This window comes from Anabrus simplex, chromosome 1, assembly GCF_040414725.1.
Source record: "Anabrus simplex isolate iqAnaSimp1 chromosome 1, ASM4041472v1, whole genome shotgun sequence".
Lineage (NCBI taxonomy): Eukaryota > Metazoa > Arthropoda > Insecta > Orthoptera > Tettigoniidae > Anabrus > Anabrus simplex.
Genome location: NC_090265.1, coordinates 1613957564 through 1613980760, shown reverse-complemented (window position 1 = coordinate 1613980760; position 23197 = coordinate 1613957564).

Genomic DNA, 23197 nt, shown 5'->3' with positions numbered 1-23197 from the left:
GGAGAAAAAACCAGATGGAGAACACAGAAAGAAGCGTTACCGCAAGGCAATGTGCTCGCACCACTGTTATTCAACATCTATACTAACGATCAGCCTCTACCTGAAGGTACCCAGAGTTTTGTCTATGCTGATGATTGTGCAGTTACTGCTCAGGCCAACTGATTTGAAAAGGTAGAACTGACTTTATCCAAAACTCTGAAAGAATTTAAAAACTTCTACAGTGAAACTGACTTGAAGCCAAATACTGCCAAAGCTCATAGCTGTGTATTTCATCTCAATAAAAAAGGCAGCAAAAATGCTACAAATCACCTGGGATGGAATCCCTCTCCAACACCGTTCGACTCCAAAATATCTGGGAGTGTCTCTGGACCGTACGCTTACGTTTAAGGAACATTGCCTAAACGTGAAACAAAAAGTGTCTGCCAGAAACAACAAAGTGAGGAAACTTCGAGGCACCACCTGGGGAGCTCACCCTTGCACTGTGACAACAATCGCGCTATCACTGTTCTACTCTACTGCTGAGTATGCATGCTCCGTGTGGGATAAGTGCAGCCATGCCAAAAACATAGATGTAGCACTAAATGACACTTGCCGTATTACCACAAGTTGTTTAAGACCTACTCCCATAGATAAACTCCACTGTCCCGCTGGTATAGCACCACCTGAAATCCGATGTGAGATTGCTGCTAGGTATGAGAAAATAAAGGCTATGACTATGGAAGCCCATTCTTTGTATGCCTGTCAAGTAGCACATCCTATGCTGAAATCAAGAAAGAGTTTCTTGACAACCACTGAAGCTCTTAAAGGAACACCACAACAAGCAGGAATCTCAGTGTGGCGGGAAAAATATCAACATTTGAGAGAAAGGATAGTTCCAAAGGAAGAACTTCCTCCTGGACATTCTGAAAAGTGGACAACATGGAAGGCTGTCAATCGATTACGCTCCAGTACCACGAGATGCAAGACCAACCTACAGAAATGGGGCTTTCCTGTGGAGACAGTTTACTGCAAGTGTGGTACTAAGCAGACTAACGAGCATAATCTACTGTGTCCTTCTTCTGCAGCCGCTTGAACCATAAAATATCTAATTAGGGCAACTCCAAATGCGCTTGTCGTGGCCAATTATTGGTCAACCAATATTTAAAATTTCCTCTGTTTAATTTTTGTTTCGTTTACTTTGTACTTCTGACTCGATAAATAATAATAACACTATGTGTAAAGAAGTGAAATCAGAGATAAGGCTTTTCGCAGATGATGTTTATCTGTACAGAGTAATAAATAAGTTACAAGATTGTAAGCAACTGCAAAATGACCTCGATAATGTTGTGAGATGGACAGTAGGCAATGGTATGATCATGAACGGGGATAAAAGTCAGGTTGTGAGATTCTCAAATAGGAAAAGTCCCCTCAGTATTAATTACTGCATTGATGAGGTGACAGTTCCTTTTGGGGATTATTGTAAATACCCAGGTATTAATGTAAGGAAAGATCTTCATTGGGGTAATCACATAAATATGATTGTAAGTAAAGGGTACAGGTCTCTGCACATGGTTATGAGGGCATTTTGGTGTTGTAGTAAGGTTGTAAAGGAGAGAGCGTATTTGTCACTGGTGAGACCCCAACTAGAATATGGTTCTACTGTATGGGACCCTCACCAGGATTACTTGATTCATGAACTGGAAAAAAATCCAGAGAAAGGCAGCTCGATTTGTTCTGGGCGATTTCCGTCAAAATAGTAGCGTTACAAAAATGTTGCAAAGTTTGGGCTGGGAAGACTTGGGGAAAGGGAGACGAGCTGCTCGACTAAGTGGTATGTTCCGAGCTGTCAGTGGAGATATGGCGTGGGAGGACATCGGTAAATGAATACGTTTGAGTGGTGTTTTAAAAGTAGGAAAGATCAAAATATGAAGATAAAGTTGGAATTCAAAAGGACAAATTGGGTCAAATATTCGTTTATAGGAAGGGGAGTTAGGGATTGAAATAACTTACAAAGGGAGATGTTCGATAAATTTCCAATTTCTTTGCAATCATTTAAGAAAAGGCTAGGAAAACAACAGATATGGAATTTTCCACCTGGGGAACAGCCCTAAACGCAGATAAGTAGTGATTGATGATTGATTGATAGTGCCGTAATGATGGCAACACTGAGGTTGGCAATGCTCTTTTGTTTCAGGATGGCATCTGTCAGCTGTCAAAAAAGCACGTGGTATTTCAAACTACCCGCTACTACGTGCCTAAGGTGGTAGCCGTGAACTTTAGTGCCGTAAAGATGGCAGTACGATGCTCTGTGGATTGAAGATGCCGCTGACAGCTGTCAAAATGGCACGTGGCTGTCAGCACGACAGCTGTCAAAAAGGCACGTGGCTTTGTTTACCGGTCATGACTTTGCCAGGGGTCAATGAGGGGGGCTCTCCCGAGAGCCGGAGGTGGATGTGGCGGCCGAACCCGTAAAATATATCTATTTAGGTCAAATAATTCACATTTAAATGCCGGACGGGAAATTACTGAATTTGATCTCCTCGTAAAATTTGTTTGCACCGGCAAGCTACTAAACATTGAATGACTCTCTGGAAACTGTTATTCCCTCCGGATTACAATAAATAAAGCCACTCTCAAAGGTTTAAAAATCTAGAATAATTGAAATGCATACTGAGCATCCTAAACCAAAGTTCAAGTACCCACACGATCAAGAAACAAAAGTTCTGACCCACTCGTGGAATACTAAGTAGTACCTGCATAATCCGATAGATTTCTTTTAATTTCTACTTTTAGTAAAAGATGGCATAATTATCTTTATTATTATTTCCCTGAAATGTCAGCAGCTACTTGGTTGTCGGCAGCTATTACGTTTCTGTGGTTGAAACTGCTTATCTGTTATCGGCGAGTTATTTCCTGATTCAATATAAATCATCCCTTCTAGGCTCCTTCTTAATTGCGAGTTATTTCCTGTTTCAAGATAGTACCTCCTACTGGGCTTAGAGAAATTTATGGATAAATACAAGCTTTCAATGATTTTTTTATTGAATTTAGATGCTTTTCGTCAATAAAATATACATAATTACAACAAAATAATTTTTATAATGTTATTTTATTTTTGCAAATTTTTATTGTATAGAAATATTAACTTTGTGATTTTTTACTAAAATAGGTAAATTTTTATTTTTACTAAGATGTTATTGATTTTTATTGAAATAATAATTTTGATATTTTGCACTAAAACGTGTGTTTCTTGGGGAAAATATGGAATTCTGGGAAAAATACGCAAAAATATGTGTGAATGGTTTAAAGTTGATGTTGGTCCAGAGCCAGCTTTAAATAAAATTTAAATTATTTTTTCAAAAATTTTGGTGATTTTCTATTTGTTTATTTTACAGATATAGTAAATTGTTATATTCTCCCATAAAATGGGTGATTTTTGGAAAAGGATATGAAATTCCGAGAAAAAATACCCTAAATTATGTGTGAATAGTTAAAAGTCGATGTCAGTCCAGGATCCGCGTTTTGTACTTACTCGTATGCATACACCTTGTAATAATGAACATGCATATCTTTCAGAGAGCTCGCACTGTTTATCACGACTAATGTTTGTAGCTTAGTATAGTGAATTTTCTCTCCCTGTTTCAGGTGGTGACAGGAACACGGTTATTCATCCACCTACCGTACACTGTTTTGCTAGCCTGCACTGCGCCACAGAAAACCTTCAAGCGGCAGGAGGACCTTATAAAGCACGCTAAGAATTTCCACGTAGAGCATAGAGCAGTTGTGTTAAAATGCGGTCTGCAGGTTTAAACATCTCGATGCAGATATGCCAAGAACCAGGCCAAAATGCACTGGGGTGAAAAGCTTTCTGAGGAGCCTATTGAACCTCAAGCTAGCAAAATGCCGCCTTGTCGTCTACGGCGACAACTACGAACTTCACGTCACGCCTGGTGCCTCTCCCCTCAGTCCCTTCAAATTCATCGACTTCCCGTTTGCCTCGACGTCGTCTCCAGACAGTCCCATTCTCTGCATTACCACCAACCCAGGCGACCAACAAGCCGAGAAGGAGCGGAAAGGTCCCCCCCGAACACCATTCCGCGAATGATCTGCCTACTGAAGATCCTGTTATCGGCTCCATCCAGGAACATGTTCGATGCCCAAATGGTCCTTCCCAGCATGAGACTCAAGATCCACGGTACCAGACTAACAACTCCGCTGGAACGTCACCTACCACCAGCAATGCTGCGCCGAGCGAGTCCCAACCAAGCACTGCATCAATCTCGACAACGATGACAGGAACAATGGTGACGCCTACCAATGGTCGCGAACCCGTCGCCATCTACGGAAGCGAACGTGGCTCCCTCAACGCCTTGGACCTACCGACCACCTTGAGCTCACCAGACATTGAAACCAGCCAACTTGACACTTCTTCATCGCAAGGAACTAGTAACCATCACCTAAGCATTCCCGATTGAGTGGCTGGAAAAGCTCAAATCGGCGATGGAATGGCAAGATTTTGAGAGGGGCTGTGGCGAACTGACTGAGGCTCTCCGTACCTCACGCGAGAAACCCAGATCTGCTACGGATTATCTTCGATTTAATACATACCGCTATTCCACCCTTAGGCGTCGGTCTGTCGAGTCTGTATACTGTCATGTTACGTAGTTTAAAATTTACATGCGGTTTAAGATAGGTGTCCGATAAAAGTAAAACGACGATGTTATTGTCCGAGACGAAGGCCTCGATCATAAGTCTTTGGTCAGTCACACCTTCACAATTAAAAGCACATATAGTGAGTCCATGGTCAGACAGTCGCCTACTCTGAGTCATAATAACTCATGAAGGCGTTAAATAGTACCTCTATTTTACTAATATATATCTGTGTCTGAGCTTAATAGCCGTTTCATGTAATATGAGAACTAACCTGGGGAGGTTAAGTCCCCTTAATAAAGACAAGATTTCTCGCATACCGGAGAGGTCACTTTTCATCACTCCTGGAACAGAGGAGGTAGGAGGGGCGTCTCCTCCTGCAGCATTTGCAAAAGAGAAGTCACTAGTGACCTGTCTAGCTTGCTGAATAATCGTGCGTTTTTGCGCAGGTGATTTCTGTTTCCTAGCCTCCATCTGCTTAACAAATAATGGCATCCTTTCCAGGAGGCAGGATGATCGCCACCACAGTTTACACAGTGCGCCTTTTCCTCGGGTTAAGCGGACACTGATTTGGAGCATGTGCGGAACCACACTTTAGACACCTCAGAGGCATGTAACAATACTTAGCTGAGTGGCATTACCGCTGGCACGTATGACATTATACCACTTCTGAACGCCTCAATTTTCACTTTACAGCCGCAGATATACCGCACGCTGTAAATCGTCGCCGAGAATTCCCCCCGGGAAAGTGTCAGGGAGAATACTGAGAGTTTATAACTCGCTTACTATCGTCTCGTTTTGAAAACTGGTGCACGTCTATAGGTGCATATCCTAACATGTTAGTTCCATTTTTACATCGTCAATATGGACGGTCTCGGTTAGATTTCTTATAATAACTTTTAATTGTCTGAGGTGGGGTTACTGATGGGTGTAGTGGGGAGCAGTTGAATTTTCGAAGTATGTTTTCAACTTATTGTAGTCCTCGATGTTATCAGCGTGATATTTGAAGCAATCGCGTTGATTGATTACGCTTAACTCCCAACTGAGAATACCTTTAAAGTATTTAGTATCACGGGAAAAATTAACTTTGTCGAAAACAATTCTTGGGTGGACCCTAACCTTTCTGACCCCTGAAATGGGTTCTTCATCCATAGGTGAGACCTCACTGGGGTCCGATTCGGGGTCTTGGGACTGTGAAGTTGAGGCCACAGCCTCCGGTTCATTTCTAGGTGGAGTCGCTCCTGTCTCACCAGGTACTCTCCTGGTAGAAGAGAATTGCTGATTACAGCACGGTTGGTTGCTCCCAGCGAGAATTGAAAACATTACTTATTTCAATGGGCGCATTTTTTTCTGATTGGTTGCGTTGTCCTTCTAACACTTGCGGCGAATATAGCCTTTCTGGTGGATTTGGATTTGACTACTTTCCACTCGGAGGTAGAGGGTTTAGTTTTTGCAAATTTGTTAGTCATAGTAAGTTCACAATTTGTCACTATAGATTGGGTAGTGATTTGAGAAGTGATGGCTGTAGAATTTGTGATTAATTTAAAAAGCTGGAGGATGTCTGGAATGAATCCAAAAGTTCCAGGGTTCATTGTATTAATCTGACTATCTACGGGAGCAGGTTTCACTACAGAGTTTGGGGGAGGAGAAAACTCGACAAGTGGTGGAAGTAGCGTGGTGTCATCTCCCCCTCATTAAGGGGAGCCCCAGAAATCATCGTAGACCCTTCCAAAAGAGCTATTTACACAGGTATAAATATGCCACCACACAGTCACTAGAGCAGCACAATACACCAGTTCGATATGTTTTAGGTCTCACACAGTCACTGGGAATGTGCACTTAGTTTACTGCCACGGGCGATAGCTATGATTTAGTGTTCAATATCGCAGTCAATTCTAGAATGTATGGGTCCTCAAACGAATTGCATTGGGACAGCACTTACTATGGGGGCAATGGTGTATTAAATAAGCATAGCACAATGTCATTTGATCGCTCAGTCACTTCAGTTGGGAAAAGGAACTGGGAACCGTCTTAAAATCAAATCAAATGAATCAAATCAAATCAAAACAACATCTCATTATTTCAAATGAGGTGTCCACCTCGGTGGCAAATGGTACACTAAAATACATTACTGTCAAGCACTAAATTTTAAATTTACAAGAGAAGAAGAATTTTTTTCTACAATATAATAATATACAATTTATGCTAACAATTTTTTCTATTAAACACAGTGGTTGCTCGTGGATATCTGCAGTGGGAGGCGCACCTTAGTTTCATAATTCCACAAATATCTCAAGTTCTACAAACCATTTTATCAAGATACACATTTCGAACAATATACGGTGCAATGCATATGCAATTATTTTTATTATTATTATTATTATTATTATTATTATTATTATTATTATTATTATTATTATTATTACAATTTAGTACGAGATAGTACATACCTTCATCCTCTGATCACGTTCTGGCCTAGCGGTTACCGTTTTCGGTTGCTCTACAGGAGGTCCCGAGTTTGATGTCTAACTCAGCCAGAGTAATGTGAAGCATTGATAGCATTTGGTTCATGCTACCCCATCCTCGACATAAGAAGTAGAAAATCACCTAATGCTGTGGGTGGAGGAGCGTAGAAGAACTGACCTCCCTGCCGCAAGTAAATTTCTGCACAGGATTCCTGTTCTCTGCATTTCTCTTGTTCCGATTCCTGGCGCTCAGAAAGAAGATACTTGCTGAGAAATTTACAACGTCTCGCGAAGAGGTTATTTCTATTTCACAATTTCACAATAAAATCACTACACTTTTCGCTAAGATAATTAACGTGAACAGATGGTTTGTTACTTAATTCAGTTATTTACCCAGACCTAATTCACCAACCCTAATTTCTATAGGCAAATTCCATTCCCCGCTCTTTCAATTTCACAAATTTGTCCAACACTTCCTTGTCAAAGGCTGGAGTTGATTGTATCATATCTTTGCTTTTAGACATCATTTCCAAAGCGTTCGAACTCTCGTTTTTCATTGTGTTCCTAAGAAACGATTTTATACGTTTCAAAGTGGAGAAACATCTTTCTGATTCAGCCGTTGTTATCGATCTGGTAATGATATTTTGATAAGTTTATGAACTTCACTAAAAACAATTGAAAATCTATTTTTCCTCAGAAATTAAAACAAATTACTTGCTCTTCTATTACTCCAGAAATCTTCTCTTCGGTACGTAACTTAAAGTTCTGTTTTGACCTTTTCTCTTTCAAGCATGGGATAAAATGAATAGACATGGTTAAAAGATTCCTGTGGGAACTTTGTAGAATGTGCCTCAAAGTGAACATCACTCAATAAAACAGAAACTTCCAAATGCCCAGTAAATGGAAATCTCTCTCTTACTTTAATTGAAACCACGTCGCATATTTATTTGGCTGATATTATTCGTCTACTATGTGGAGAAATATCATCCTTTTTCCTCCTTCGATCCGGTTCTGTAAAGATTTGTTCAATTTCCCTGTGAATACTGTACATCAATTTGTACATCAACAGTAGTTATAGTTTCGTTTCGTTAGTTAATAATCCTAAAAATTACAAGACTATTTTAAATATATACCGGCACATTCAGTAGTATAATGCAGGGATTCGGCGGCCTCCTCGAAATATTGGTGATTTGATTTCTATATAACAGAGGTCAGTTTGTGCCATTTCTCTTCTAAAGTAGAAACCATTTTACTGAGGCACTTAACTGAGTTGAATGTAGTAGTATAATGCAGGGATTCGGCGGCCTCCTCCTCCTCCCGTGGGAAATTTGAATTCTGGCGGGAAAATTGAATTCTGGCGGGAAATTAGAATTTTTGGCGGGAAATTTGAATTTTGGCGCGAGATTTGAATTTGTAAACAAAGCCACGTGCTTTTTGACAGCTGTCATCGACAACAACGCATCGCTAACCTCACTGCTGCCATCTTGACGGGCCTAAACCTCAGTAGTGCCAACTTAACCTAACTAGCGCGAGGTAAACTAAGCCACGTGTTTTTTGACAGCCACGTGCTTTTTGACAGACAACAACGCATCGCTAACATCAGTACTGCCATCTTGACGGGCCTAAACCTTAGTGGTACCAACTTAACCTAACTAGCGTGTGGTAAACAAAGCTACGTGCTTTTTGACAGCCACGTGCTTTTTTGACAGCTGTCATCCGCCATCTTTAAACCACAGAGCACTGTGCTGCCCTCTTTATCGTAGTAGATGTAAAATTCGTAACCTGTCATCGGCAGTGCTGCCATCTTGGCGGGCCTAAACCTTAGTGCTACCAACTTAACCTCACTAGCGTGAGATAAACAAATCCACGTGCAGCTGTCATCCGCCATCTTTAATCCATAGAGCACAGTACTACCCTCTTTAGCTACTTACCTTTGAAATGTGGTACGTCACAGCTGTCATCCGCCATCCTGCATCCGAAACCTCAGTGCTGCACTCTTTAGCTAGATACCTTTGAAATGTAGTGGTGGCAAATTCTTTATGCTCTTGTTTGGAAACAAAGCCACGTGCTTTTTTGACAGCTGTCATCCGCCATCTTTAATCCAGAGAGCACCGTGCTGCCCTCTTTAGCTACTTACCTTTGAAATGTGGTACGTCGCAGCTGTCATCCGCCATCTTGCATCGCAAACCTCAGTGCTGCACTCTTTAGCTAGATACCTTTGAAATGTAGTGGCGGCAATGTGAAAAATTCTTTATGCTCCTGTTTGGAAACAAACCTATGTGCTTTTTTTGTCAGCTATCATCCGCCATCTTTAATCTAGAGAGCACCGTGCTGCCCTCTATGTGGTGGTGGTAAATTCTACGTGCTCTAGTTTGGAAACAAACCCATGTGCTTTTCTGACAGCTGTCAACCGCCAGAGAGCACCGTGCTGCCCTCTTTATGCCGGTGGCAAATTCCACGTGCTTTTTGACAGCTGTCATCCGCAAGAGAGCACCGTGCTGCCATCTTTAGCTAGATACCTTTGAAATGTGGTGGCGGCAAATTCCACGTGCTCTTGTTTAGTAAACAAAGCCACGTGCAGCTATCATCCGCCATCTTTAATCAATAGAGCACTGTGCTGCTATCATGCGGGTAATTTTGTCAGCTGTCATCCACCATCTTTAATCTACAGAGCGCCGTGCTGCTCTCTGTAGTAGCGGGCAATTTGAAAAGTTCTGTTACTTGTCATCCGTCATCTATAATTAACAAAGCTTCGTACTGCTATCTTTAGCTACATACATTTAACATGTGGTGGCGGATAATTTGAAAATTAAAAAAACTTCCGTTAGCTATCGTCCGCCATCTTTATTCAACAGAGCATCGTGCTGCTATCTCTATTTACATACATTTAACATGTGGTGACGGCAATTTGAAATTCTATCTAGATGCCATCTTTAATCAACAGAGCACCGTGCTGCTATCCCTTTGAATTGTGGTGACGGATAATTTGAAATTCCGTTAGCTATCATCATTAAACATTAGTGCATTCGCTAACCTAACCTCTCATCTACTATCTTGAAGGAGATTATACGACACCTCCCCTACCACCTCCGCCTCCTCCTCCTCCTCCTCCTCCTCCTCCTCGGTCAAGGCATAACTTTATCGAACACGCATCGCGAAGGCGAGAGTGTGCAGCGATATGCATGTTTAGACTTGCGGATTACGAAAGAAACATAACAAGACTTGAATCGAACCCTGCACTCGATGTCGTTAACTTCAACATGTGATTAAAACATTGTCTGGTGTGTTCAGAACACTACATAAGTAGAATCGAACGCTGTACAACATGTTAGGGGATACCTTTGTTCTAAGAAGATCAGATTGAAACATAACAAGACTAGAATTGAACACTGCACTCGATGTCGTTAACCTTAACATGTGATCAGAACATTGATTGATGTGTTCAGATCACTAAACAAGTAGAACCGAACACTGTACAACATGTTAGGGGATACCTTTGTTCTAAGAAAATTAGATTGCAAAATAACGAGACTAGAATCGAACACTACACTCGATGTCGTTAACCTTAACATGTGATCAGAACATTGATTGATGTGTTCAGATCACTAAACAAGTAGAACCGAACACTGTACAACATGTCAGGGGATACCTTTGTTCTAAGAAAATTAGATTGAAACATAACAAGACTAGAACCGAACACTGCACAACATGTTAGGGGATACCTTTGTTCTAAGAAGATCAGATTGAAACATAACACGACTAGAATCGAACACTGCACTCGATGTCGTTAACCTGAACATGTGATCCGATACAACATGTTAGGGGATACCTAGTTCTAAGAAAATTAGATTGAAACATAGCAAGCCTAGAATCGAACACTGTAAGAACATTGTTTGATGTGTTCAGAGCAAAAGTACAACTTCAATGATTTTCCTAGTGTAAAAATCAAAAACACACACTGTGCACATATCGCATAGCTATCTCGCCTATCACTTGCCTAGTATGAAAATCAAAAACACACTGTGCACATATCGCATAGCTAACTCGGCAACACTTCAAATGATTTGCTTAGTACGAAAATAAAAAAATCTATACCGCGTAGCTAACTCGTTCATCACACTGCTAAGACGCTTAGTAATTGCAAATACACTGATATATGTCATACGAAAATCAAGGAAGCATACTGCGTAGCCAACTCGCTCGAGTCACTCGCTTAGTAATTGCAACACAACTAGAACACTGATACACGTTACTCTTTTTTTCTCGAAACACACACACACACGGATAAGAATGTTCCGAGATACTACATACTTACATGTTTTTTTTAAAAAAAAATAGGGGATGAAAGATCATAAATTATACGTACACATGTTGTCTCCTACAAGTTGTTAGACGAAATAGACGCAGTACTGCGAGTTTCCGCTCTAGCTAGCGAACGGAAGTAGCATGATATCTCAGCAAAAAAAAACATACGCGTGAGCTTGCATACATGCAAGTCAGACACAATGATGGATACCGCGATTCAAATCCTGGCAACTTATGCCGTCAGGAAGGGCATCCGGCGAGCATCTGGCTGTAAATCCCCGATTCTCATGTTAGAAAGGGCAACTTGTTGTAAAACATTCTTAATCCCAGTTCTTTGACGTCAGGAAGGGCAACCGGTCGAAAACAATAGTGTATGATGTAAGAGGCTAGATACTGCCAGTTTTGCGTCAGGAACGGCAACTAGCCTTAAAACAAATTCTTGCGATTTAAAATCTTAGTTTTGCGTCAGGAAGGGCATCCGGCTGTAAAACAATAGTTCGTGATACAGCGATTTAAAATCTAAGAAGAGCATCTAGCTGTAAATCCCCGATTCTCGTGTTAGAAGTTGTAAAACAGTTTCTTAATCCGAGTTCTTTGACGTCAGGAAGGGCAACCGGACGAAAACAATAGTGTATGATGTAAGAGGCTAGATACTGCCAGTTTTGCGTCAGGAAGGGCAACTAGTCTTAAAACAAATTCTTGCGATTTAAAATCTTAGTTTTTCGTCAGGAAGGGCACCCGGCTGTAAAACAATAGTTCGTGATACAGCGATTTAAAATCTAAGAAGAGCATCTAGCTGTAAATCACCGATTCTCGTGTTAGAAGTTGTAAAACAGTTTCTTAATCCGAGTTCTTTGACGTCAGGATGGGCAACCTGTCGTAAAACTATGGTGTATGATCTAAGAGGCGGGGTGTGCAAAAAAGCTAGCATTAAGTAAGGGCTGTTGATGGGGGCGTTAAACCTTATGCAGACTCATTCGAAAATGATTGTGAGTACAAGAATGTTGAGGGTGATTCATTTGTCGGATGGAGGCGTTAAGCTGTGTGCAGGCTTCTTCGGTAGGAGTAGGCTATGTACCAGCACTGGGTTTTACCCTCTCCCTACGGTAGTATATTACATTCTTAGGCAGTTTCGAGGGTGTGCAAAAAAAAGCTAGTATTAAGTAAGGGCTGTTGATGGCGGGTGTAAAACCTTGTACAGGCTCCTTCAACAGTAGTAGCCTACATCTGTCGGATGGAGGCGTTAAGCTGTGTGCAGGCTTCTTCGGTAGGAGTAGGCTATGTGCCGGTACCGGGATATCTAGTTATAAAACCCGCTATAAGAAATTTATCGCGTATACTGCGATTTAAAATCCTAGTCAGGAAGGGCAACCGGTCGTAAAACTGTGGTGTATGATCTAAGAGGCTTGGTGTGCAAAAAGCTAGCATTAAGTAAGGGCTGTTGATGGGGACGTTACACCTTATGCAGACTCCTTCGAGAATGATTGTGAGTACAAGAGTGTTGAAGGTGATTCATTTGTCGGATGGAGGCGTTAAGCTGTGTGCAGGCTTCTTCGGTAGGAGTAGGCGATGTACCAGCACTGGGTTTCACCCTCTCCCTACGGTAGTATATTACATTCTTAGGCAGTTTCGAGGGTGTGCAAAGAAAAAGCCAGTATTAAGTAAGGGCTGTTGATAGAGGGGTGTTAAACCTTGTACAGGCTCCTTCAACAGGAGTAGCCTACATGCCGGCGCCGTGCAAGCTCTTTCGAAGGAAGGGGTGGCTATATGCTAGCACTGTGTGTTTTAACCTCTCCGTACAATCATGAAAATTTATGTTTTGAGCTTACACGGGCTACGTGAGTTACAAGTCGCTCATCAGCATGCAGTGTCTTCGTTCAAGGTTAGTGCAGCCGGAAGCCGAGTGTACAATTTCAGCAAACACATACATTCCATACCTCGCTCTGAATGACTGCGCCGATACAACTTCAAAGATAGTGTTCTATGCAGTAGAACAAAAAAATGTAACCCATAACCCGTTCCTATAGCTTAAAACTGTAAATGTTTGAAGCTCCTGTTTTTACAGCTAGATATGGTTCCTAACGTAGCAGGGACGGGATTCAAAATATGTTTTAAAGCCGAGTGCCACCTCCTGACGCAGGAGTTTAAAACGCAAGAATTTGTTTTACGACCGGTTGCCCTTCCTGACGCGAGATTTTAAATCACAAGAATCCGTTTTACAACTGGATACCCTCCTAGGATTTTAAATAGCAGTATCTAGCCTCTTACATCATACACTATTGTTTTCGACCGGTTGCCCTTCCTGACGTCAAAGAACTGGGATTAAGAATCTGTTTTACAACTTCTAACACGAGAATCGGGGTTTTACAGCTAGATGCACTTCTTAGATTTTAAATCGCTGTATCACGAACTATTGTTTTACAGCCGGATGTCCTTCCTGACGCAAAACTAAGATTTTAAATCGCAAGAATTTGTTTTAAGACTAGTTGCCCTTCCTGACGCAAAACTGACAGTATACAGCCTCTTACATCATACACTATTGTTTTCGACCGGTTGCCCTTCCTGACGTCAAAGAACTCGGATTAAGAAACTGTTTTACAACTTCTAACACGAGAATCGGTGATTTACAGCTAGATGCTCTTCTTAGATTTTAAATCGCTGTATCATGAACTATTGTTTTACAGCCGGATGCCCTTCCTGACGAAAAACTAAGATTTTAAATCGCAAGAATTTGTTTTAAGACTAGTTGCCGTTCCTGACGCAAAACTGGCAGTATCTAGCCTCTTACATCATACACTATTGTTTTAGACCGGTTGCCCTTCCTGACGTCAAAGAACTCGGATTAAGAATCTGTTTTACAACTTCTAACACGAGAATCGGGGATTCACAGCTAGATGCTCTTCTTAGATTTTAAATCGCTGTATCACGCACTATTGTTTTACAGCCGGATGCCCTTCCTGACGCAAAACTAAGATTTTAAATCGCAAGAATTTGTTTTAAGACTAGTTGCCCTTCCTGACACAAAACTAGCAGTATCTAGCCTCTTACATCATATACTATTGTTTTCGACCGGTTGCCCTTCCTGACGTCAAAAAACTGGGATTAAGAATCTGTTTTACAACTTCTAACACGAGAATCGGGGATTCACAGCTAGATGCTCTTCTTAGATTTAAAATCGCTGTATCACGCACTATTGTTTTACAGCCGGATGCCCTTCCTGACGCAAAACTAAGATTTTAAATAGCAAGAATTTGTTTTAAGACTAGTTGCCCTTCCTGACACAAAACTAGCAGTATCTAGCCTCTTACATCATATACTATTGTTTTCGACCGGTTGCCCCTCCTGACGTTAAAGAACTCGGATTATGAATCTGTTTTACAACTTCTAACACGAGAATCGGGGTTTTACAGCTAGATGCTCTTCTGAGATTTTAAATCGCTGTATCACGAACTATTGTTTTACAGCCGGATGCCCTTCCTGACGCAAAACTAAGATTTTAAATAGCAAGAATTTGTTTTAAGACTAGTTGCCCTTCCTGACGCAAAACTGGCAGTATCTAGCCTCTTACATCATACACGATTGTTTTCGACCGGTTGCCCTTCCTGACGTGAAAGAACTCGGATTAAGAATCTGTTTTACAACTTCTAACACGAGAATCGCGGTTTTACGGCTAGATGCACTTCTTAGATTTTAAATCGCTGTATCACGAGCTATTGTTTTACAGCCGGATACCCTTCCTGACGCAAAACTAAGATTTTAAGTCGCAAGAATTTGTTTTAAGACTAGTTGCCCTTCCTGACGCAAAACTGGCTGTATCTAGCCTCTTACATCATACACTATTGTTTTTGACCACTTGCCCTTCCTGACGTCAAAGAACTCGGATTAAGAAACTGTTTTACAACTTCTAACACGAGAATCGGGGATTTACAGCTAGATGCTCTTCTTAGATTTTAAATCGCTGTATCACGAACTATTGTTTTACAGCCGGATGCCCTTCCTGACGAAAACTAAGATTATAAATCGCAAGAATTTGTTTTTAAGACTAGTTGCCGTTTCTGACACAAAACTAGCAGTATCTAGCCTCTTACATCATATACTATTGTTTTCGACCGGTTGCCCTTCCTGACGTCAAAGAACTCGGATTAAGAATCTGTTTTACAACTTCTAACACGAGAATCGGGGTTTTACAGCTAGATGCACTTCTTAGATTTTAAATCGCTGTATCACGAACTATTGTTTTACAGCCGGATGTCTTTCCTGACGCAAAACTAAGATTTTAAATCGCAAGAATTTGTTTTAAGACTAGTTGCCCTCTCTGACGCCAAACTGGCAGTATCTATCCTCTTACATCATACACTATTGTTTTCGACCGGTTGCCCTTCCTGACGTCAAAGAACTCGGATTAAGAAACTGTTTTACAACTTCTAACACGAGAATCGGGGATTTACAGCTAGATGCTCTTCTTAGATTTTAAATAGCTGTATCACGAACTATTGTTTTACAGCCGGATGCCCCTCCAGACGAAAAACTAAGATTTTTAATCGCAAGAATTTGTTTTTAAGACTAGTTGCCCTTCCTGACACAAAACTAGCAGTATCTAGCCTCTTATATCATATACTATTGTTTTCGACCGGTTGCCTTTCTTGACGTCAAAGAAATAGGATTAAGAATCTGTTTTACAACTTCTAACACGAGAATCGGGGATTTACAGCTAGATGCTCTTCTTAGATTTTAAATCGCTGTATCACGAACTATTGTTTTACAGCCGGATGCCCTTCCTGACGCAAAACTAAGATTTTAAATCGCAAGAATTTGTTTTAAGACTAGTTGCCCTTCCTGACGCAAAACTGGCAGTATCTAGCCTCTTACATCATACACTATTTTTTCGACCGGTTGCCCTTCCTGACGTCAAAGAACTGGGATTAAGAATGTTTTACAACAAGTTGCCCTTTTTAACATGAGAATCGGGGATTTACAGCTAGATGCTCCCCGGATGCCCTTCCTGACGGCATAAGTTGCCAGGATTTGAATCGCGGTATCCATCATTGTGTCTGACTTGCATGTATGCAAGCTCACGCGTATGTTTTTTTTTGCTGAGATATCATGCTACTTCCGTTCGCTAGCTAGAGCGGAAACTCGCAGTACTGCGTCTATTTCGTCTTACAACTTGGAGGAGACAACATGTGTACGTATAATTTATGATCTTTCATCCCCTATTTTTTTTTAAGGAAACATGTAAGTATGTAGTATCTCGGAACATTCTTATCCGTGTGTGTGTGTTTCGAGAAAAAAAGAGTAACGTATATCAGTGTTCTAGTTGTGTTGCAATTACTAAGCGAGTGACTCGAGCGAGTTGGCTACGCAGTATGCTTTCTTGATTTTCGTATGACATATATCAGTGTATTTGCAATTACTAAGCGTCTTTGCAGTGTGATGAACGAGTTAGCTACGCGGTATAGATTTTTTTATTTTCGTACTAAGCAAATCATTTGAAGTGTTGCCGAGTTAGCTATGCGATATGTGCACAGTGTGTTTTTGATTTTCATACTAGGCAAGTGATAGGCGAGATAGCTATGCGATATGTGCACAGTGTGTGTTTTTGATTTTTACACTAGGAAAATCATTGAAGTTGTACTTTTGCTCTGAACACATCAAACAATGTTCTTACAGTGTTCGATTCTAGGCTTGCTATGTTTCAATCTAATTTTCTTAGAACTAGGTATCCCCTAACATGTTGTATCGGATCACATGTTCAGGTTAACGACATCGAGTGCAGTGTTCGATTCTAGTCGTGTTATGTTTCAATCTGATCTTCTTAGAACAAAGGTATCCCCTAACATGTTGTGCAGTGTTCGGTTCTAGTCTTGTTATGTTTCAATCTAATTTTCTTAGAACAAAGGTATCCCCTGACATGTTGTACAGTGTTCGGTTCTACTTGTTTAGTGATCTGAACACATCAATCAATGTTCTGATCACATGTTAAGGTTAACGACATCGAGTGTAGTGTTCGATTCTAGTCTCGTTATTTTGCAATCTAATTTTCTTAGAACAAAGGTATCCCCTAACATGTTGTACAGTGTTCGGTTCTACTTGTTTAGTGATCTGAACACATCAATCAATGTTCTGATCACATGTTAAGGTTAACGACATCGAGTGCAGTGTTCAATTCTAGTCTTGTTATGTTTCAATCTGATCTTCTTAGAACAAAGGTATCCCCTAACATGTTGTACAGCGTTCGATTCTACTTATGTAGTGTTCTGAACACACCAGACAATGTTTTAATCACATGTTGAAGTTAACGACATCGAGTGCAGGGTTCGATTCAAGTCTTGTTATGTTTCTTTCGTAATCCGCAAGTCTAAACATGCATATCGCTGCACACTCTCGCCTTCGCGATGCGTGTTCGATAAAGTTATGCCTTGACCGAGGAGGAGGAGGAGGAGGAGGAGGAGGAGGCGGAGGTGGTAGGGGAGGTGTCGTATAATCTCCTTCAAGATAGTAGATGAGAGGTTAGGTTAGCGAATGCACTAATGTTTAATGATGATAGCTAACGGAATTTCAAATTATCCGTCACCACAATTCAAAGGGATAGCAGCACGGTGCTCTGTTGATTAAAGATGGCATCTAGATAGAATTTCAAATTGCCGTCACCACATGTTAAATGTATGTAAATAGAGATAGCAGCACGATGCTCTGTTGAATAAAGATGGCGGACGATAGCTAACGGAAGTTTTTTTAATTTTCAAATTATCCGCCACCACATGTTAAATGTATGTAGCTAAAGATAGCAGTACGAAGCTTTGTTAATTATAGATGACGGATGACAAGTAACAGAACTTTTCAAATTGCCCGCTACTACAGAGAGCAGCACGGCGCTCTGTAGATTAAAGATGGTGGATGACAGCTGACAAAATTACCCGCATGATAGCAACACAGTGCTCTATTGATTAAAGATGGCGGATGATAGCTGCACGTGGCTTTGTTTACTAAACAAGAGCACGTGGAATTTGCCGCCACCACATTTCAAAGGTATCTAGCTAAAGATGGCAGCACGGTGCTCTCTTGCGGATGACAGCTGTCAAAAAGCACGTGGAATTTGCCACCGGCATAAAGAGGGCAGCACGGTGCTCTCCGGCGGTTGACAGCTGTCAGAAAAGCACATGGGTTTGTTTCCAAACAAGAGCACGTAGAATTTACCACCACCACATAGAGGGCAGCACGGTGCTCTCTAGATTAAAGATGGCGGATGATAGCTGACAAAAAAGCGCATAGGTTTGTTTCCAAACAGGAGCATAAAGAATTTTTCACATTGCCTCACTACATTTCAAAGGTATCTAGCTAAAGAGTGCAGCACTGAGGTTTGCGATGCAAGATGGCGGATGACAGCTGTGACGTACCACATTTCAAAGGTAAGTAGCTAAAACGGGCAGCACGGTGCTCTCTGGATTAAAGATGGTGGTTGACAGCTGCACGTGGCTTTGTTTCCAAACAAGAGCACGTGGAATTTGCCGCCACTACATTTCAAAGGTATCTAGCTAAAGAGTGCAGCACTGAGGTTTGCGATGCAAGATGGCGGATGACAGCTGTGACGTAACACATTTCAAAGGTAAGTAGCTAAAGAGTGCAGCACGGTGCTCTCTGGATTAAAGATGGCGGATGACAGTTGCACGTGGCTTTGTTTCCAAACAAGAGCACGTGGAATTTGCCGCCACCACATTTCAAACTAAAGAGTGCAGCACTGAGGTTTGCGATGCAAGATGGCGGATGACAGCTGCGACGTACCACATTTCAAAGGTAAGTAGCTAAAGAGGGCAGCACGGTGCTCTCTGGATTAAAGATGGCGGATGACAGCTGTCAAAAAAGCACGTGGCTTTGTTTCCAAACAAGAGCATAAAGAATTTGCCACCACTACATTTCAAAGTTATCTAGCTAAAGAGTGCAGCACTGAGGTTTCGGATGCAGGATGGCGGATGACAGCTGTGACGTACCACATTTCAAAGGTAAGTAGCTAAAGAGGGCAGTACTGTGCTCTATGGATTAAAGATGGCGGATGACAGCTGCACGGGGATTTGTTTATCTCACGCTAGTGAGGTTAAGTTGGTAGCACTAAGGTTTAGGCCCGCCAAGATGGCAGCACTGCCGATGACAGGTGACGAATTTTACATCTACTACGATAAAGAGGGCAGCACAGTGCTCTGTGGTTTAAAGATGGCGGATGACAGCTGTCAAAAAAGCACGTGGCTGTCAAAAAGCACGTAGGTTTGTTTACCACACGCTAGTTAGGTTAAGTTGGTACCACTAAGGTTTAGGCCCGTCAAGATGGCAGTACTGAGGTTAGCGATGCGTTGTTGTCTGTCAAAAAGCACGTGGCTGTCAAAAAACACGTGGCTTTGTTTACCTCGCGCTAGTTAGGTTAAGTTGGCACTACTGAGGTTTAGGCCCGTCAAGATGGCAGCAGTGAGGTTAGCGATGCGTTGTTGTCGATGACAGCTGTCAAAAAGCACGTGGCTTTGTTTACAAATTCAAATCTCGCGCCAAAATTTCAAATTTCCCGCCAAAAATTCTAATTTCCCGCCAGAATTCAATTTTCCCGCCAGAATTCAAATTTCCCACGGGAGGAGGAGGAGGCCGCCGAATCCCTGCATTATACTACTACATTCAACTCAGTTAAGTGCCTCAGTAAAATGGTTTCTACTTTATTAGAGAAATGGCACAATCTGACCCCTGTTAAATAGAAATCAAATCACCAATATTTCGGGTAGGTGTGCTCTAATGATAGACCGCGGCAGAAACGCGCTCGGATCTCCGTTAGAACAGCATATCTCTACTGTGCCTCTGATTGGCTCCCTCAAGGCCCGTCAAGCGAGACTCGGAGTGTTTGGTCCGCTATGAGAGAGCGCCCTCCTGCGCAGGGCCAGCAGCGCATCTGGCCGCAGTACAGTACAACTCGCGCCCTTGATAATTATCTTATATTAAAATATTTCCGTTGTTAACATTTAAGATTAAAATTCCCGAATTTAATGGAACCACGTGGGGGGCGCGCGCCTTAGCGCCTCCCAAACGAGCCGCCACAGATTAAACACAGACCTCATCCTTAATAAATTTATATTATTTACAAAACTCTACATTTAGTATTATCTCCTGTATTTACAAACATATTCAACTCATATACAGTATGTGGAATTACTTCAAATAATACTATACAACTGGTATAAGATTAAAGTTTACATTATCTTATATTAAAATATTTCCAGTGTATAGGACCCTCCCCAGGATTACCTGATTCAAGAACTGGAAAAAATCCAAAGAAAAGCAGCTCGATTTGTTCTGGGTGATTTCCAACAAAAGAGTAGCGTTACAAAAATGTTGCAATGTTTGGGTTGGGAAGAATTGAGAGAAAGAAGAAGAGCTGCTCGACTAAGTGGTATGTTCCGAGCTGTCAGCGGAGAGATGGCTTGGAATGACATTAGTAGACGAATAGGTTTGAATGGCGTTTACAAAAGTAGGAAAGATCACGATATGAAGATAAAGTTGGAATTCAAGAGGACAAACTGGGGCAAATATTCATTTATAGGAAGGGGAGTTAGGGATTGGAATAACTTACCAAGGGAGATGTTCAATAAATTTCCAATTTCTTTGAAATCATTTCGGAAAAGGCTAGGAAAGCAACAGATAGGGAATCTGCCACCTGGGCGACTGCCCTAAATGCAGATCAGTATTGATTGATTGATTGATTACATTTATTTACTTATTTATTTCTTTTACCCATTTTGGAAACTAAGTAGCATAACGACCTGCTGCGTCTTAAGGCCGGTCTCCACTGTTTAACATTTAACACCAACATGTTAAATTTAACATGTTACAGCTGACATGTATATTGTGATTGTGTCTTCCAATTGACTTTGCATGATAACTCAGAATGTTGAGTTAACACTTTTAACATGTTGGCGTGTTTTCCGCTCCAAGTGGAAAACATGTCAAGTCAATTCGTTGTTCGTGCGATGTTGGCACAGCTTCGGCAACTTCCATGCTGATTCCATGCCAACACATAGCCTAAACGACGCAAACGACGTGCTCCTCATGAAATAGGTATATAATTACAACAATCTGCAACACTGATTCTCTTTGTTATAAGCTACAAATACAGTACGCACACGTGTGTCGTTCTCTCTGCATTATACTAAAATGTACCGGTATAGTCAGAAATGGAGTAGAGCGAGGAGATTACTCTGGAATTAATTAATGATATGCCTTTTAGAAAGGCCTTATTTGTGGGATGTCTCATCAGAGGAATACAGATATAAAGCGAAGAAAGCCGACAGTTTCCAGGAACTCGAAAATATCTATAATTGTTCCCGCGAGTAAATCGAAAAAAAAAAACTAGCGTCCCTCCGCTCCCAGTACAGTCGAGAATTGCAGAAAGTTCAGAAAATTGGGTAATCGGGAGCGGACGAATTTTATACTTCAAAGTGGTTTGCTTTTGAAGCAATGAGCAGAGTGAGGGGAAGAAATGTGCCTAATAAGACTGCATTTCTAAATCATAACAAGAAGCAACAGTGGCAAGAACAAAGGCCAATTCCTCTTCATCTGAGTCCATTGTCCTTATTTAAAAATACTAGACACCACCTAAATGTATTACCATAAATTGATATGATGAACTACCTGTATATAAACAAAGGATGTCAAGTTTAACATGTTTATTAAGTGTGGACACAATGTTAAATGAAACAGTATTTGACATTTAACATGCTGATGGTGTCACCAGTTAACATTTAACACTTTTAACATTTAACATGTTGTTGTTAAATCTTAATCAGTGGAGACCGGCCTTTAACCAGAGCCCCTTTTGCCAACACTTTTCAGAGTTCCTGAAGGGCCTGCACAGCTACCGTAGCGGTCCCAGGGCCCTCGATGTCCCCACTGTACTTCACACCTGCAGGCAATCTCCTACTTCTGCTGTCCAAACTCCATGGACCAGGGGATGGAATTAATTTTTTCACACACATTTTTTTATTTACAATAGCCTGCACTGGTCGAATGACCTCTAACATTTCATTTATTTTCTCTGTTGCTGTTTATTCTCTTCTTGAATATCTGTACAGATTTTGGAAAAGGATCAAATACTACCCCTGGGAAACTGTCCCACTCCTTCACGCCCTTCCCAATGAATGAAAATTTACCCGAATCGCTTTTGCTAAAATTCCTACTCATTTTATACTTGTGGTCAGTTCTGCCGATATTTATTTTCCAACTGAAGCCTCTCACGGATTTCTCACCATGCTTCTTCTCCTGTATAGGCTCTATATAATCCTACAAGTCTAATTTTCTCCCTTGTCTTACTGAAAGTTTCCCACCTAACATTTCTGATACAATACTTTTCTCCTGAAATCCCCTGTTACAAATCTTACAGCTTTCCTCTGCACACCATCTAGTTCTTTTATTAGATATTCTTGGTGAGGATCCCAAACACTGTTTGCATATTCCAATAATGGACGAACCATACTTAAGTAACTTTTTTCTTTTATTTATTTGTTGCATCCTTTAAGTAGCCTCATTATGACAAGTAAAGATCTGTATGCTTTCCCAACAATGTCATCAACATGACCCTTCCAGTGCAAATTACTTTCAAATCGCACACCTAAATATTTGCACTTGCCATCTTTTGGGATAACTACCTCATCCTAAGTATATTCAAATTCAGTTTTTAAACTCCTGTTTGTAAACGTTGTAACAATTGATTTGCCTCTATTAACCTTCATATTATTTTCTTCAACCCATTGTTGGATACTCTCAAGGTC